The sequence below is a fragment of the Mastomys coucha genome, unplaced genomic scaffold (genome assembly GCF_008632895.1).
Source record: "Mastomys coucha isolate ucsf_1 unplaced genomic scaffold, UCSF_Mcou_1 pScaffold5, whole genome shotgun sequence".
In the NCBI taxonomy this organism is placed as follows: Eukaryota; Metazoa; Chordata; class Mammalia; order Rodentia; family Muridae; genus Mastomys; species Mastomys coucha.
The window spans coordinates 39,532,223-39,551,581 of NW_022196911.1; the positions used below are offsets into that span (position 1 = coordinate 39,532,223).

General features: G+C 43.9%; 1 pseudogene; it reads left to right on the forward strand.

Moving 5' to 3' along the window:
- The first annotated feature begins 657 nt into the window (after positions 1-657).
- Positions 658-19,182, forward strand: LOC116078637 (annotated as a pseudogene).
- The last annotated feature ends 177 nt before the right edge of the window (positions 19,183-19,359 follow it).

Consider the following 19,359-nt stretch of genomic DNA (forward strand, 5'->3'; position numbering starts at 1 on the left):
CCACACGCATGCTCACATTCATATGCTCAGGTATGAACACACATGCTCTCACACCGAACCCAGTTCCAACAAGCAAAAGATACAAAGATGGTGGTGGCAGTGGAAATTATTAGAAATCACTCAGGTGCATCTGGGGATGTAGCTTGCCTAGCCTAAGACAAGGTCTGAGTTAGATCACTGCTAACACACATCACATATACTGAGCATGGGTCACACTTGTAATCCCAGCACTTTGAGAGTGGAAAAAGAAAGATCAGAGTTTCAAGAACATCTTCAGCTACATAGTAAGTGCAAGGCTACCCTGGGCTATATGAGACTCTGTCTCAAAAGAAGAAAAGCAAACAAACAACAAACAAACAAACAAAAACCCCAAGTATTCTTCAGATGAAGAGTAAATAGCCAGAGAAGCGTGTGTGGGTAGACCTGAATGACTCATGAAAGCAGAAACAGAAGCGTGGTCAGCTTTGTCTCTCTAGCTCTTGCATCATTCTGCCCCTATCTAGAGTATACAGAAAACTCAAGAAACTAAACATCAAATAAATAACTAAATAACTTAATTAAAAACTGGGGTATAGTGAGCCAAAGATGGAGCCCAGGCGACTCTGGGGAAGGTTGTTGTAGATTCCAGCGCGGGAGGACCTGGGCAAGCACGGGCGGCTGGGGAGGTGGCCATACACTGCCGTCATTCTGCCGAGTGGTCCAAGATGGAAAGTCATCAACCAAGTACTAGCAAAGATGATTTAATATTTAATGTCATATCCAGAAAAATTAAACAACTTCCAGAATCAGACAGGAATCTACTTGAATATGGATCAGCATATATTGGACTTAATGCTGCTTTGGGGGGCCTAATAGCAAACAGTCTATTTCGGCGAACCTTGAATGTGACACAAGCTCGAATAGCTTCTAGCTTACCGATGGCTGTGATCCCATTTTTGACAGCAAACCTGTCCTACCATAGTTTTGTGATCTGAACTGTGAAACCTGTACCACAACACGGGGTGCACTAGTTGGTTTTGTTATAGGTGGTCTGTACCCTATCCTTTTGGCCATACCTGTGAATGGGGGCCTTGCTGCCAGGTATGAATCAAGCCCCCTACCACAGAGGGGAAACATCCTCAATTACTGGATTACAGTTTCTAAGCCTGTCTTTAGAAAAATGTTATTTCCTACTTTACTTCAGACTGTGTTTGCATTGTATCTTGGGTCTAGACAATATAAACTCCTCGTAAAAGCCCTTCACTTACCTGAACCTGACTCAGAAATCCATTGGCTTGAAGCAAGTATGTACAGCAAAAATAAAATGGTGACAATAAAAAAAAAAACAAAAAAACTGGGGTATAGGTGACTCACATGCCCGCCACCAAAGCACAAGGACCTGAGGTGAGAGACCCAGAATTCAACATAGAAAGTCACATGCAGATGCACACACCTATAATCCTAGTGCTGGCAGGGGAAGACAGGAAGGTCCCTAGAGTGCAGTGACCAGATAATCTGGCCAACCAACAACTTCCACATTCCAATGGAGACCCTGTCACCAAAACTAAGGTGGAGAGTGATAGAAAAAGACCCCCAAGGTTAACTTCTAATCTTGACCCTGGCTTCCACAACTCCACATGTGCACATGTGAGGCAGGTGCGCACATCACACACACACACCACACACACACACACACATTTTTTAAGAAGAAAGAAAAAAATGCCCAGTAGAAATGAACAGACAATCCTTAAAAGAAGAAATACAAGCAACTGATAAATAGTTAAATGTTCATCCTTAGATGGATCTGAGGGATACAATTTAAAAAAAAAAAAAAAAAAAAAGAACAACTTTAAGGATTCCATCTCACTCCAGTCATGATGGTTATTATCAAAAATAAATAAATAACAGCAAATGCTAGTGGGAATGTGGGGGGAAGGGGAGCCTTTATACAGTGTTAGCAGGAGATAAACCAGAGAGGAAATCTAATTTCTCTAAAAGCTAAAGGCTGAACTATCGTGTGCCCAGCTATACCACTCCTAGACACCTAAGGAGATCATCTCCCATGACAGGGCTACCTGAGAATCCATGTGCACTACTTCTCTTTCCATTATAGCTACGAAGTAGAACCACTGAGACATCCACCAGCAGACAAATGTATAACTAAAATATACTACATACCCATAAGGAAAAACAGACTTACAAATTTCTCAGGAGAATGGTTGAAACTGGAAAATAGACTCAGTGGGGTATACCCAGGTCAAGAAATACAAGCACTGTACATTCTCAATATGTGAGTCCTTGCTGCAGCATTTTCTCTGTCCAATCACATTAGGGCAGTGACAGGCCTGTGACTGAACAGGAATAGAGAGGTGGAGCTAAAGTTGAAGAAGGAAAAAGGTCAGGAGCAGGAGGAGAAGAGAGATCATCATGGAGGCAGACAATGAGGACGAGTCAGGCCCGACGTGGTTATACAACCAAGCAAAGTTTTTGCAAAATAGATTAATTGGGTTAGAATATTGTCTTTATTATTTGGCTCTGAAATTATTGTATTGGCATCTTGTAAATTGTGCTCTTATTATTATATGAATTGATTGGATATTAAGGCCTTAAGAGTCATGCTTTACTTACCAGGTCCTAAGCGCTATCTACAGGAATGAGTGTGGGGGTGTGTAAAGAGTTGCATGTGAGCGAGATGTTGTAAATAGCTGGGAGAAAATCACAAAAGCCCGCCCGGACATGGTGATACCCAGACTGCACTGGCTCCAGAACGTGGCATTGAGCCGCAGGAAATTGAGTTTATGGGGTGGATTCATTTTTTATTATTCCTGCAACAAGTCCTCACTTAGAATGTCTAGGTTTCTCTATGTTTAAGTTGGGATGAGTATTTGTAGAGGCTAGGAAGCCAGAAATGAACTGGGGGTGTCTTAAAGAGTAAAACACTCAAGACCTGAAAATTCAGGGGTAGAACCAAACCAGCTGGGGATGGATAGGTTAACAGGAATGGGGTGAGTGTACTGGAAAATGGGAGAGAGTTAACTAAAACTAAGAGATATGGAAAGGCCATTCAAAAAACCCCTTGCCATATAAGCTAACTAAAAGTATAATTTACAAGAAAAGAAAGAATGTTTCAACGGAGGTATCCTGAATAATGCTGCTCCCAGAAGCAAGTTTTTAAGTTAAAACCCCAAAGTCAGACATGGGATATTCCTTGTGAGTGTTTGATCATTTGAAGTCCCCAATGTCCCCAAAATAATACAGGTTATTGTTACTGTTTTTGTCATTGCCCACCAAAACCAGACAGTCAAACCATAGCACTGAAGACATCAACCTAGTTTGGTTACAGGATATTAAGAAATCAAACTGGAGCCAGGCTGGAAGCCTCTTCCACTACCAGCTAGCGTTCATAGTGCTGGGAGGTGCTAGAAAGCTGAGGGTGGAGGGAAAATATCAAATATCTGCAACCCCTGCGTGTCAGAGTATGTGTGTGTCAGCTACCATAGCTGTAGCTATTGGTAGGGCAACTGATCACCGTCTGACTGGGCTTGAAGCCCAATCCACAGGAGGGAATTCAGGCCTGGTTTTGGAAATCTGGTCAAAAGATCAGAGCTGGAGAGGTTATAGATCCTAATACAGAAGTTAGTGCTGTTCTTATGCGAAATTGACGCACTGTGCCTGTGCAATTATCGTAAAGGTTCTGATTATGCCCAGAGATTAGTGCTGCTCTGGGCTTTCCTCTTGCACTGAGCACTGGTTACTACATAGACTCAGAGCTGGCCAGAGAGCTGAGAATAGTGACTGTTTAGTGTTCCATCCTAAACAGGACACCTGCGTCACCCCTCCCAAGAAGTTTTTATGTGGGGATCCCTGCGAATGCCACAGCCAGCAGAGTAGTGATCCAAGCGAAGCACGAAGGAAATCCAGCTCATCGCAACTTCTAGAGTTTATTTCAGACATATTTAAGTACATTACAATCTGGGGGAAAAGTTCCCTCTTAAGAATGATTCCAATCCCTTGTGCACAATAAAGCTTAAGGAGCGACGGCATTAAAACTCTTTTGCAAAGTGCCCATGACCTCTACCAGGAAGATGGGTTCTTATAGCTTCAGGGCTTAAGATCTGTTGTAGCATTGCCCGTGAAGATACGAGTAGAGGCTCCCGGGCTGTAGAGCACCGTTTGTGGCATCTCCTGTAAGGTTAGGTTCTATTGACTGAGAAACAAAGTGAAGGATAAAAGTCTAGGGAGAGTCTGGAATCAATGTAATGGTCTCCATGATTAAGGTGAGGCTTAGTCCTACAGATACCACAGATCTCCAGGCTATTAAATACATCCACCCCCAGCCTTGGGGTGGAAATGGGTATATACATCCCTTCCACTGAAGAGACAAGCCCACATGCTTAACACTCCTGTTTCTCTAGTGCCTATCTGTGAGCACAAAGACCACATGCCCTCTACATGTATCCACACATATGTACAGGAATACATTCCCAGGCAAGCTGGGAATCCAAGGAGACAAGTCTGACGTCTGGTCTGTAAGTCAGTGGACACATCACCCACACAATGCCCATGTTTCAGTTTAAGTCAAAACACAGGACAAAGTTGGTGTTACAACTCTAATATTTGTAATGGCACTGACATCTTGAGGCTGTGCAAAGATTAAATGAGATGATAATATCAAGGCTACAACAAATGAGCATTGGCTTTTATAAATGTTAGCCTTTATTATCAGACAGCCTCAAGGTATTATTCCCTTCAGTGGGGAGTTAACCTTAGGAAATAATTTCTTTGACGACCATGAAGTTACTCTTAAATTAGTTACAGGGGCTACATCTATAATCCTAGCACATGGGATGTTTGAAGCAGGAGGATCACCATGGGTCAAGGCCAGCCTGAAAACCATGAGTTCCAGGCCAGCATAGGATCCAGAGGTGTTAAGGAGAGTCACAAACTGAGCTGCCCCCAAGTGCTCTAACATCACATGGGCACTTGCCCTTTGGAAAACACTAGACCAGAAGCCCCAGGAGATCTGGTTCCTTTTTCTTGTGCCTTTCACCCATGGTGCCAGCTTCCCAGTAGAGGATTCCAGCAGGGTAGGTGGAGAACCCCTATTCACCTCCCTTCTCTCTCGTAGAGGGATTCCAAATGCTTGTATTGACATCACGCAAACAAGCCCCGCTTTCTATTTCAAAATGAATCTCCCCCACAGCTCACAGTTGAAAGTCTTAAGAGAAAACCACATCTGTCTTCTTTCATTTCCTCTCCAGAAGCCCCTCTATTTTTGCCTACCCAGGAGTGTCTGGCCTCGGAGAGAGGTGAGGTCAGCCTTGCCCTTTTGGCTCATAAGTGAAATATCAGCAGTGGATACAAAAGGAAAAAGAGAAGGAACAAAAAGGCACATGCCTTGCAGAGGGCCTTCTGCCACTCCCTTTCTATCTTTTTTCCTTTTGGATGCGTGAGCACCTAGCCACAGCCTGTCATGGGGGAAGCAGAGAGTCGAGACTGAAAGCTGAGGAGTTTTGAGTGGGGACTCCTGGTCACCAAGATATTGGGGTTTTTTTTCCCCCTCTGTCCTGGCTGTCACCAGTTGAACTGGGTGCCTGCCCACATGGACTTGGATATGAAAATGTCCTCAGGACAACATGGCAGCCAGAGCAGACAGACCAGCTCCCCAGAGAGCCGAGAAAGGCTTCTGACCCTCACTTTCTGTATTGAAACCTCAAATGCTGACAGTACCCACAGGAAGATAGCGGGCAAATTTTACCAGCTCACCAGCAAGCCCTGTCTCTCCTGCTTCCCAAAAAGCCTTAGATCAATGTCCCAGGTTACCTCACTGCTTCCAAAGAGCATTAGATCTTGCTGCACTCACAGTCTAGAGTGTCCTTCTGCCCTATCCCTTGTGTCAAAGTCTACACCCTTAAAGCCAGTTGTAAATGTGGCCTACCCTGCAAAGCCTATGATAATTCTCCCAGTCAAATAATGACAATATAATTGATTAAAATGTTCTCAATGATAGTTGTTGCTGAGCATTTTCTAGGCAGGCGCTGAACTCAAGGCTCACATACATGATCTCAGCCATGTCACAGACTAGGTAATATCTCACCATCTCTGCCTAGGCAACTCTTGACTGATATCATTGCTGTGATATCAGTCAACTCCCCATGTGTTCTCTCTGCATCTCACCAGACGCCAGTGGGGATCAAACAAGCCATTGTAGTCTGGTGACAAGAAAAGCATGTAGCTGAGGTTGTGGAGAAAGAGGAACACTGCTCCATTGTCGGTGGGATTGCAAGCTGGTACAACCACGCTGGAAATCAGTTTGGCCGTTCCTCTGGAAATTAGACATAGTACTACCAGAGGACCCAGGTATACCACTCCTGGGCATATACCCAGAAGATTCTCCAACATGTAATAAGGATGCATGCTCCACTATGTTCATAGCAGCCTTATTTACAATAGCCAGGATCTGGAAAGAACCCAGATGTCCTTCAACAGAGGAATGGACTGTACTACTACAATGGAGTACTACTCAGCTATTAAAAACAATAAATTTATGAAATTCTTAGGGAAATGGATGGATCTGGAGAATATCATCCTGAGTGAGGTAACCCAATCACAAAAGAAAACACATGATATGCACTCACTGATAAGTGGAAGCCCAGAAGTTTGGAATACCCAAAATACAATTCACAAACCACAAGAAACTCAAGAAGGAAGACCAAAGTGTGGATACCTCTATCCTTCTTAGAAGGGGAAACAAAATACCCATGGAAGGAGTTGCAGAGACAAGCTATAGACCAGACTGAAGGAAGGACAATACAGAGACTGCTCCACCTGGGAATCCTTCCCATATTCAATCACCAAACCCAGACACTATTGTGGATGCCAGCAAGTGCTGGCTGACAGGAGCCTGATATAGCTGTCTCCTGAGAGACTCTGATAGTGCCCAACTAATACAGAAGTAGAGGCTCACAGCCACCCATTGGACTGAGCACAGGGTCCCCAATGAAGGAGCTAGCGAAAAGGCCCAAGGAGCTGAATGGGTTTGCAGCCCCTTAGGACGAACAACAATATGAACTAACTAGTACCCTCAGAGCTCCCATGGACTAAACCACCAACCCAAGAGTACACATGGTGGGACTCATGGCTCCAGCAGCATATGTAGCAGAGGATGGCCTCGCTGGTCATCAATGGGAGGAGAGGCCCTTGTCCTGTGAAGGTTCTATGCCCCAGTGTAGGGGAATACCAGGGCCAGAAAGGAGGAGAGGGTGGAGGGAATAGGGTTCTTTTTGAGAGGGGAACCTGGGAAAGAGGATATCATTTGAAATGTAGATAAAGGAAATATCTAATAAAAAATAAATTAAAAAAAAAAAAGAGAAGCCTGAGCACATAGTACCTAGGCACATAGGTTTTGTTCGGTGAGCACTGTGACCTCTTGTGAAAGCATATAGGTCTATGTTGAGAACACCCCAATTTTACACATGAAGAAATTAAGGCAACAGAGAGATACAGTAAACAGCCCACACTCAGAGCAAGGCAGCATTTTACTTCCCTCTTGTTTGGGCTTTGTTTACATTGCCCAGCCACCCTTGTCAATACATGGTACATACGTCTATCTATGGTCTCTCAATTCCTTAGGTAGATATTATGCCCCAGGGCACAAGTATTATCTCCCAGACACTCAACCCTGGATTTTCTTAACTCATAATTTCCTGCCCATCCATACCCTCACCCTATGATTTTGATATAGTCCAGCCTTCCAATCCACGATGAATATTTCAACCATGGAATCTGGCTTCACCTACCCAACTGGGCATGGTCTCCCTGTCTCTTAAATTCCCTCAGCACATATCTGAACTTTGAGACTTTCTTTATCTTGCCTGTTTCGTGGTCTTATGAGTATTTGGTTTCTTTACCCTACTGAACACTGAAGTTCATGTAGAATGATTTTTCCTTTCAACCAAATACAGTAGTACACTGGACTGTTAATAAAAAGTTTTTGAGTAAATGGATGAACCAATTCATTTATTTCAATATTTTTCTTTTTTTAAATTCCTGGCCTCTTGAATGTGTGTGTGTGTGTGTGTGTGTGTGTGTGTGTGTATGTGTGTGTGTGTGTGTGTGTGTGTTGAATATATAGCTTGAATACACCAGTCAGCACCATCTAATTCAACTCACAAACATCTTTTATTTAGTGAGCACAGTATCTTTTTAAACAATTTTTGAATTTGAGTACATTCACATAGGATGTGACTTCCTCCTATTCCTCCAGGGCCACTTCATGTCAGGTACATCACGCTTCTTACATTTTCTGACTTCTAAAGGGCTGGAGACTTGCTGTCCCTGTAAAGGGTGACAAAGGGTCTTTACTTCAAGTCTTAGTTCCAGATCTGGTGGGGAAAAAACAAAAGAATGTGAATAAAAAAAACATTCAGTCCAAATACAATAATTCTGAGGGGATGCAGAAGAAAATGATGTTTATGCATCTGGAACTGTAATTGCACTTGTCACAAACATACACACACACACACACACACATGTACCTGCACACACACATGTTTCTGCACACACATGCATACACACAAATAAACCTTTATAATCACCAAGAACACTGTGTGGTCACAGCTTCCAGAAATGCCTGAGAATTCAAGCATAATATTCTCTCAAGTGTTTTAATCAACAGAGCATTTCCTTAGAATCAACTACATGCTCAATATTGCTCCAGACACTGAGGACAAGATAGCAATGGAAATATATATATATATGGAGGCTCAGCCACAGAGAAACTTACAACCTGTTCCTTCTGGGGAAGAGAAATCTTTATGGCAACAGTGTGTCTGTGGGGGGCAGGCTCAATACACCAAGTTCTAGCTCTCTCAACCTTGGAAACAGCTCTTTGTTGTGGGGCCACTGCTTTAACACAAAGAAAAAGCAGCATCAAAGGGTTGAGAGCCTTGCCCAACCTCCTTCAAGCAATACACGACAGAGTTGATATAGAAGCATCTGGGCTATTGGAAACCTTTATAGTTAAGTGCGCTCTACATGAAAAACTGGCATCCATACATAGTCAGGAAATAAGTTCCAGTTGTTATTTACTAACCTACTCACTACAACACTTTTAGTAACAGTCTAGTGTATGATTGTATATGGTCGTGAGCAAATTTCCTCAAACAGGAGCTTTCAGCTCAGCAGGAAAACAAGGCAAACATTTAGAAGGCCTTAATCCAGACAGGGTAAGAGGGCTGTTCTGACCCGGAGTTGAAATGACTAGCTCACTTATATAGCACCATTTTCCATCAAAACACACACACACACAAACATACACTCAAGTGTTCTTTTTCTACACAGGTTAACCATCACATCCAATTTGTTCATGGCACAATGTGGTAAAATTAAGTGGTACCAGAAGGACATGCCTTTCAATGAGAACTCAAATCATCCCACTCTGATATGTGCTAAGTTTCTAACTTGAAGATGTTTTTTCCTCCCTAAAAGAAATGTTTCTCACTTTGGTCACCTTAAGGCAACCTGGTAGCTCGCCCTTACTCAGCGCATCGTCCTTCTGCCTGAAATATTGACCAATAAGCACGTACCTTACATTTGAGTGATGGACTTCTCTATCCCAACACGCAGAGCAAGCCACCACAATGATGATGTAAGAAAAATGTCCCTCTGGTTTCACCCGTGACTCCAGCAGCCAGGAGGATTTGCATACATTATGTCACACAGAAAGAAAAAGTTGAGTGCACTTCAAGTCAACTAGTTCTACCAGCCATGGTCCTTTGAGACTGTGGTTGTCACATTGCATCATGACAGTGGGGTATTCCATCAGACAGAGATCTGATTACTAAGCCCCACACTTTCTCTCACCAGGAATGGGAACCAGCTGAGGAAGCAGATGAGAACAGTCAAAGGAATGTGCTGAAGGAGCTGGTGTTAGATTTCTTTTGTGCATGTCAACTCTCTTGCTCTTTAATTTCCTCCTGACAGGATGTTCCTAATCACAAGGGCAACGCCTGTACTTTGTCAGCTTAACTGCAGGTCTGACCCAAAAGCTGCCCTTAGAATTGCAGTGTGTTACATACTCATTTCCTCTTGGTTCCACCAGATGCGCTTGCACGCTGTTGGTAGACGGTTGTCCGTTTCTCACCCCTCTTCCTCTCCACCCGAATGAACCAGAAGTCTAGCACTCGCAGTTGATTCTGAGGTGACTGGATACAGTTTCAAAGGGGATGACAACTGGCCTGAAAACACTGCTCAGTCAGTAAAGTGTTTGCTTACTTTGTAAGAATGAAGAGTCAAGTTTAATACTTAGAACCTACGTTAAAACCCACATCGAACAACCTGGGTAGTATGTCTTATGATCCCTGCCCTGTAGAGACAAGGCAGAGATGGGCAGATCCCTGGGGCTTGCTGGCCAGGCAGCTGATCCTAATGGGCACATCGCAGTTCAATAGGAGATCCTGACCAAAAAAAAAAGAAGGTGGCACCTGAGGAACTGCACCCAGCATTATCGTCTGGCCTTCACACATGTGTACATGTGTACATGTACTGCCACACACATGTGTACACACATATACACACATATAAACACGCACACCAAAATTTAAAAAAAAATAGCAAAATCCTTTACACAATTTTCACACACAAAAATAGTGCTTAGATATTATGTGAGAAAGGATTTGATGGCAAAAGAACAGCTTAATTTTACAGTCTGGAAATGATAGCTGTGTGCTTCCCAGATCCTAATGGCTCACCACAAAGTTGCCTATCTTCAGAAGTGCCATAAGGGGTCTGAAGTCTCCAAGGCCCGCTAGTATTTATATCTATATCTAGATCTACCCTATCTATCTCTATATCTATATCATCTATGTATCTATGTCATCTATATCCATATCCATATCTATACCATCTACATCTATATCCATATCTACATAATCTATATCTATGTCCATATCTATACCATCTATAGCTATATCCATATCCATATCTATCAGTCGATCAATAGATACTGGACATTGTACAAGCAAGAGTGTTCTCTGTTTTAATCCTACCTCGTCCTCATACTACATCCCTTTCTATGGTGACAAGTTTGGTGGAGCCCATGCTCTCAGCAGTAAGAGAAAGCAATGGAATCAGTATGGGACAGGAAACAAGGAGAATGTTCTCCAACTAGGTTCCAAAGCTGGAGGAATTGAACTGTCAAACACACGCATGCCACTAGGTAACTGTGGGGATTTGAGAATGAAGTTAAAAAAAATTTTTTTTTCAAAAAGCTACTAAGATGGTTTACAACACCGCGTTTTTTGTTTTTGTTTTGTTTTGTTTTGTTTTTGTTTGTTGATTTTTGAGACAAAGTTTCTCTGCGTAACCCTGGCTATGTGTCTACGTATGTGTGTATATCTGTGTGGCTGTCTCTCTCTCTCTCTCTCTGTTGCCATAAATATTTCAGTTCTGTGCGTTTCCTATCTTCCCATGCTGTGTGCCCGCTTCACAGGGCTTTGTAGCTTCACATCTCTGCACTGCCCACCTCAGCCTCTCTGAGCATCATCCTCACTAGTCTGCTCACACACACACACACACACACACACACACACACACACACACACTGGCCTCATTTCAAATCCTCAAACACCCCCAAGCCCTTTCACATCCTCAGAGCTTCTTGCTGGTCATTTTCTGAGTCTACCTTTAGGTCTGACCTGAGATGTCATTCATCAGAGAGTGACATCCCCTTGCTTCTAAAAGGCCTTCTGCTCCTGCAGTTCTGACATTCTCTGAACAGTGGGAACTCATCCATTGCCTTCATAGGACTACCTTCTGAGCATGCACCTGACCCTCAGGATGGGGGTGGAGGGTCTCCTGTCCCCAAGGATGCACAGATGTTCCAGTCCCTAATAAATGTTTGCATCATGTTTACATATAATTTACACCCATCTCATGAACATTAAATCATCCCTGGGTGGCATACTACACCAAATACAATCTAAGTGGTACCCAAATAGCTATAATTTTAGGAATAAATGACCTCTTAAAAATGTCTCCACGTCTGGCCAATATTTGCTTTTATCCCCCTCAGATATAATCCATACCATTCTAATGCAATACAGTTCAACTATCCCATATTGGTTGGATTTGTGAGTGGGGAATCTACAGATAAGGAAACCTTTTTAAAAGAGAGAGAAATGGGGCTGCTCAACTCATGGTTGTAGTCACAGAAACTTACTTCTGTGCCTGGTGCACAACCATTGCTTGGTGTCAGGTCCTGAAGGACAAATGGCTAACTGGGGTTCTGCCTGTTAGCACAGCAACGCACATGCTGACCCCCAGGCTCTCTCAGCACTTCTTCTCACACCTCAGCCTTAGACTTCTCCAGCTCATGGACTTCCCTTCCCCCGGCTTCTCATTCCTATATAACTGCCATTTCTGCCATTCAGTTTCTTGGCTCTTGGTTCTTTCTCCTCTCTGCTCTCTCTCTCTCTCTCTCTCTCTCTCTCTCTCTCTCTCTCTCTCTCTCTCTCTCTCTCTCTCTCTGCTCTCTCTCTCTGTCTCTCTCTCTGTGTCTCTCTCTGTCTCTCTCTGTCTCTCTGTCTCTCTCTCTCTCCCCTCTCGCTCTCTTGCTCTCACTCCTTACAGCTTGGTTCAATCTACCTGCCATATTCCACCTACTGCTTTCTCCCCCAGCTCTGACTCTTACAGATGCCTCTGGCTGTGCTCTCCCTTGTAACTACAATAAAAACCTTCCCATCAATGGTACCTTGGAGCAGTTGAATCCTCACTTTAGCCAGTAAATAACTCTTAGGGGGCCAACATAGCAGTGGTAGAGCATTTGCCTAGCATATGTGAACTCTAGCTCTGATCACTAGCAGCAGGAGAAAACAAAAAACAAAAACAAAAACAACAACAACAAAAAAAAACAACAACAAAAAACCACCTAAATGGTGGTGCAGAGTGGGGCTTAAAAGGAAGAATCCCGGTGCTACCGGGCTCTCTGCTGTAAGTTACTGCTTCATCTCTAACTTCTCTGTGTGCCCTTGCCCGTAAAGGGCTGTGGGACCTAACTGTTAATGCTCTTAGGCATTCTCTGGCCAGACCCAAGCATTCTGAAGATGTTGGCCGCTACGATTGGGACAGCCTTCAAGGTCTGACTCCTTTTGTGCCCATGTGCCACTCTTAGGGGAAGTTTCTGCTTCAAAAGCTAACAGAGGCATGTAACTTTCGCTAACTTCAGAAGGCAAGACTTACTCCACAGAGTAATACCACTGGGTGAGGAGCCCCAGGCCCATCTGTGTTACAGGCTCAAGCCTAAAAAACCTAAAGGCCCCTGCTTGGCCCAGGTGGGACTTTGATTGCCCAAGTGGACTAAAGAAATGTTGGACAGTGTTAGATTGTTGCCAGTTCCTAGAAAGCACTTGCTGATGGCCACAGTGGTAGGAGTCCTTTATGGAACCTCTACCCTATCAACCCTTTATCCCCTTTCAGTCAGGCCTCTCTTGGTTTTGACCTATAAGCAGCCCAGTCCACCCTAGTGTCTTTCCCTTAGTATCTGGGTAGCCCGGGCCCCAACATCACTCAAGGTTGAAAAGAAAGGCCACGTGGCACCCCTCTGCTCTGGAAGGAAACTCAGCCGGTCCACACCAGACCACAGTCTCCTGTATCAAATGCCTCAAACAACATTCTTCCCAACGACTCTTCTCCTGTTTTCTAATTCCCACATCTCTCGGAAAGCCACTTAGTCCTTAGGTCTTCTGTGCTTGGTTTAGCTGCCTGCACTTTTGCTTCATTAATATAACAAAGAGTGGCCTCTTGTGACAAATGGGGTAGAGGGGCTTAAACCTACAGTCCAGGCATACTACTACAGAGACTGTACTCCTTCTCTGTCACAGAGCAAGTAATCCCTAAAAATCACATCAACTGTGAAAAATCAGTTAGTTAAACAGACAAGCAAAGACAAGCTATTTATTAAAATCTTGCTATGAGGCCAAGAAGGGTGATCTATGCTGACAAGGCTGAGGCACGAGGATGAAGAGTTTGAGGCTAGCCTGAGCTACATAGAAATACCCTGTATCAAAGAAACCAAGCAAAAATTGTCACTGTATTGACACCATAGACTCACAGTGTGCAGCCAACTGCACACAATTTTATGTTATTAAATCTTAGTAAGTGGGCCGGGCGGTGGTGGCTCACACCTTTAATCCCAGCACTTGGGAGGCAGAGGCAGGCGGATTTCTGAGTTCGAGGCCAGCCTGGTCTACAGAGTGAGTTCCAGGACAGCCAGGGCTACACAGAGAAACCCTGTCTCGAAAAGCCAAAAAAAAAAAAAAAAAAAAAAAATCTTAGTAAGCATTCATACAGACTTAGCTTGCCTTTTACATGAAATACAAAGTGATTATTCTATCTATTCCCTGAAGTAGAGATGCTTAGAGTCTCATTTGACACCATAGGAAACAGATAACAAGGGAACTGAGGTCATGTACCTATGATAACATAGGTGTTGGATCAAGCAGGGAACCAAACCCAAGGCAAGTCCAGTCCCATTGTCTAAACACATTGCCGACTCCTTATAGAACTGAGTACTCAAAATTTCCCATTTGCTAAATTTCTCCAGCCTCACCAGTATTCCCACATATCATTTCATGGTCGCTATTGTTGTTCATATACCAAGCACACTGAGCTTCATAGAAAAACCTTGTATCCCTGTATCCGAGAAATTGAACACATAAAAAATAAATTACCACATTAACACTATAGGCAAGCACTAAACTCCTGGGTGACTGATCACACTCTATCTTACCTTGGGCTTCCTCTGCTTCCATACTTCACCCCAGCTAACTGTAACCTCTTGGTTGTTGTGTCTAAGTTTCATGATTTTTCTATCGCCTGATATCAAAGAGGGATTTTTTTTTCTTATTGAGCAATGTAAATAAGATATGTGCCAACTGGCTGTAACATATTCAAATCAAGGCATGAGATCCCTATAAAAGTACCATCAAGGATAAATGAGGAGACTGTTAGAAGACTGTTGGATGGCAATCGCCGGTAATCCCATCTATTGCAGAGGTGGAGGTAGGAAAAGCTCGAGTTCAAAACCAGTCTGAACTACATGGAGAGCTCACACCAGCCTAAAATATATAGTGAGGCTGTCGCAGAATAAAATTTAGAAGATCTGGGAACGTAGTAGTAGAGTCCTTGCCTAGCATGTACAAGAACTTAGGTCCACAGTGATGATGTTGATGATGATGATGACGATGATGCCAAAGATAATAACGATGATGATTAACTTTTTAAAAAAGAGCAAATAATAATATATACAGATAAATAGGATTTTCAGAACAATATGCAATAAAGTCAAATGGGACTTTATTGAACTTCAGAGAAACAGACTCAGCTGTGCATCCCATGCCATCCTTCAGGAGAGAAGATGCTTATGTTGCAGCCCTGATGTGGGGTGAAGCTGCTTCTCCTATAGAGGATCATCTGGGCACCAGGACAGTGAAGTGTCCTGTTGGATGTTGGTTTAATATCCCATAAACATGGGCACGCAGCTGAGTACTTAACCAGAGTGTGTCGTATGGATGAGAAGTAAAAGGAGAACTTCAAACAGTCAAGGAAAGGTCGCCTTGTGGTGCCAGCCTCATCTGCCTACTGTCTTAGCATGGTTCAACCCAGACCAGCTGTTCCCACACACCTCCCTTAGTAGCAGCGTTTCTACATCTTGGCAGGTAGAGAGCCTAGGGCACACCCACTTCCTTCCGGTTCCCACTACACCCATCCCTTCCACTAGGATTAACCTAGAGAGGGAAACACTGTAAGGTCTCCACATGCACACAGCAGCAGCCATGTCCATTGGGAGCATCAACTTCACCCTGCAGTCAGTCCAATTGAGCAGGCCCAGGTGCCCACTGGGATGATGAAACAGTCCCGGCTTACTGCCATGCCCTCTGCCTTCCTATCACTGACCAAGGGAGGAAGTATGAGAGGACAGAAATATCCTCAGAGTCACTGTCGGGAGGAGGTTGGCTTGAATACGTCTTGGTCCCTTTAAGAATGAAGCTAATTCCACCTATCAGTCAAAGCACTGAAGGAGCAGGCCTAAGTCGGAAGGACATGTGGAAACCTGAGTGAGCTCACGTCAGACAACATGGGCTTCTCCAGCCCCACTGCACATCGCAGTAACAATTTGATGACCTGTATGGCCAGAAATGCTCTACCTAGGGGTGCGCTCAATTACATTTGAAATAGAACTGGGATCTGCTCCGAAGTCTGCTTCTGAAGTCTAGATTCCTGATCACTGCCATTTCTATGTCACTCATTCGCCTGTTCTTTCAGACACGTTTTTAAATGAGAAACAAGATACATAGGGCTGGGGAGATGCCTCAGTGGGTAAAAGGGGCAAGAGGTTGGCACAACAAAATGTGCCAGGAATTGTGGTCCTGGGAAGGTGCAGATAGGAGGGTCCCGAGGTTCAATGGCCTGACAGTCCAAATCCATCAGCTCCAGGTTACAAAACTAGGATGGTGAACTAGTAAGATGCCTCAGTAGGTAAATGTCCCTACCTCCAAGTCTAACAACTTAATTTCAATCCCTGGGAGCCACACAATAGGAGAGAACCAACTGCTACATGCCGTTCACACACATGTGCATATACACCTATGAATGTGCACACATGCACACACACACACAAACAAACTAACAAAATATGGCTTAAATTTTTTAAAAACATTAAGATGAAGAGCAATTAAGGTATCCATCCTACATCGAACCTGGCCACCATACACACCCACACTTTCACACATGTACATACACAAGGATGTGCACAACATATGAACATATATAAAAAGAGACCAAATTATTCTTTAAAGAGTGATACATGTTAGTTGTAAACATTTTGGGGAAAATAGGAAGCCAAGCCATTAAAAATAAATAAACAAACAAACAAACAAACCACAAAAATCATCTAGTCGCACAGTGACACATACACTCGGGGTATTCTCCCTGTCAAAGCTTCTACATCTGTAGAGAAGCAGGCATGAGCAACAACTATAGCCTGGGGGCAGACATATCTTTTGTAAATGATAGACTAAGAAGTAAGGTTTATTCCTCATTGCCTGATTACCCGATTTCTTCATTTTATGTCAGCAGTAACTACCAGACTTATCAGTACCTATGACTCCCTATTGCTCGCCTATGGCCTCCTAGTTGGCATACCCATTCCTCTGTGATCAGGACCGTGCCCAGCTCAGCTTTCAGTCACTGTAAGCACATTCTCCTCAGGAAGGCTGGATTACAGTTGGCCAGGGGACTGGTAGGAAAGGTTATGGGAGCTTCTGAGACAACTTTGCTCTTAAGAGAGACGAACAGGAAAAAGCTCTCTCCCCTCTCTTTTCTCTCTCACTCCTTCCTTTACTCCCTCCCTCCCTCCCTCCCTTTCTTCCTTTCTCTGAAACACAGACACACACACACAAACACACACACACACACACACACACACACACACAAACCCTGAATGTCATCCTGGATTATTTGTTACCTTGGAAATGCGGAGCCATCTGGCGAGAGAAGCTAGTTGGAAGACTAAGCCAAGTCTCTAACTGATCCAGGTGTGGAATCTCTTCGGTTAGGTCCAGCAAGAGACTAAAGCCATGGATGCACTCACTAAGGGCTGCTGAAGGGCTGCGGCTATAACTGAGTGGTAACGCTATTGACTAACGTGTTGGGAAAATGTGTGTTCAAGAGAACCCTTGTGACTATTTTTGAAACTTGGATCGTGATATAATTCAGCGCTGTCCATTTCCCAACCACTACATAAAAAGGAATTTTCAGAATCATGCCTCTAACAAGATCCTATTTAGACAACCAAATACATAAATATGTATACAGAGGGTACAGGAGGCTCTAGAGGATCACACAGCAAAACACTGGTAATGTCTACTGTTAGGCGTCTGTATATTAAAGCCTCAGCTTCTTATTCAAGGTCTATTTTGGTTTGGGATTTTTGACAATAGCAAGGATGCGTGTTTTGCTTTGTCATTGTATAAACACTAATGTTTTAAAGTGCACATGGTTTATATTGCATTTGAAACATATACTAAAGGCTGATAGCCATCTACTGATAAGGGAAGGGGCCTTTTGGGATATATATACAGACATACACACACATGGGCTCAACCCCAGCCAAGTAGCATCAGCCTGGTTATGAGCCCCACTGTTCATTCTCCACATCATTTCCTTGTGTCTTGTATTCCTCTAACTGTCTTTGACCTAGCCCCCAGGAGCCACCTCAAGCCCCCGCCCCCATCCAAATAAGCCCATGGAGCTCTTCTTTGGCCCCATATTGTTTTGTTCCGTTCTCATCGTGAAATCGCTTTCACTGTCACAGCTAGTCTAAGCTCAGGGGACATATATTAACCCTGCCCTGCAGCAGTGAGGCTAAGAGGAGTTGTATAGCTTGCTAAGAAGGTGATAGATCCAGTTCTTAGAGAGTCCAGAGCTTGTGCTCAAACGAACTCCTGATCTATCCTTGGGGGAGATGGGCAGAGGTGACCCTGAGCTTTGCCTGTAAGATCAGTCTGACCAGCAATCTTAGTCATAGAGATTCTGGCTGTCCTCAGAGCGTTGCCATAACCAGCACATTATTATTATTATTATTATTATTATTATTATTATTATTATTATTATTATTATTATTATTATTATTTTACTGAGATTTCAGTATGCAACGAAACCTACTTTGTTCACTTAAGAATAATCCTGTATACAAAACCAGTTTCACTCGAAGGCTAGGAGTACAGAGATGCTACTAGCTAGGTTGCTGTGACTGATGTCTCCACCCTCAGTCTGAAGCCAAATCAGGACCAGAAGGATTGCAGCTGGGCTGCAAGAGTGAGGAAGTGTGTGGCTGGGAAGCTCCGCAGTTCTCACCCGAGTTTCCAGTCCCCCTCCCCGCGCCCCAGGCAGACTGACACTTTGAAGAAAGTTGGGCCGGAAATCTACACCGCCCGAAACCTGACAGGGTCCAACCTCAGCCCTAGGAACTTCCCAGGCGTCGGGAACCCAGGCCAGGGACAGGAATGGAGAAGCGGCCGATTGCGTCCCGTGCATACCAACCGCGAGGATGCTCTGCGCCCTCTATCGGCGGCTCTGAGAGTGGCCCTCATGTGTATGCGAACTGGATGTGCAAGAAGAGCTAATGTTTCTGAGCACGGATAAGGAAGGAAGGTAACATCAACTTACAGGATTGCACACCTCTTTGCAATTTTAAATTCCTCAAGAGGAGAAACTACACAGGGTTTCTAGGACCACAGACACGTGATGACTGAAGTGAGAATATAGTATGGTTACCCATACTTTAAGTATGGCATAGGTCATCTGTATGCTTGCCTATGA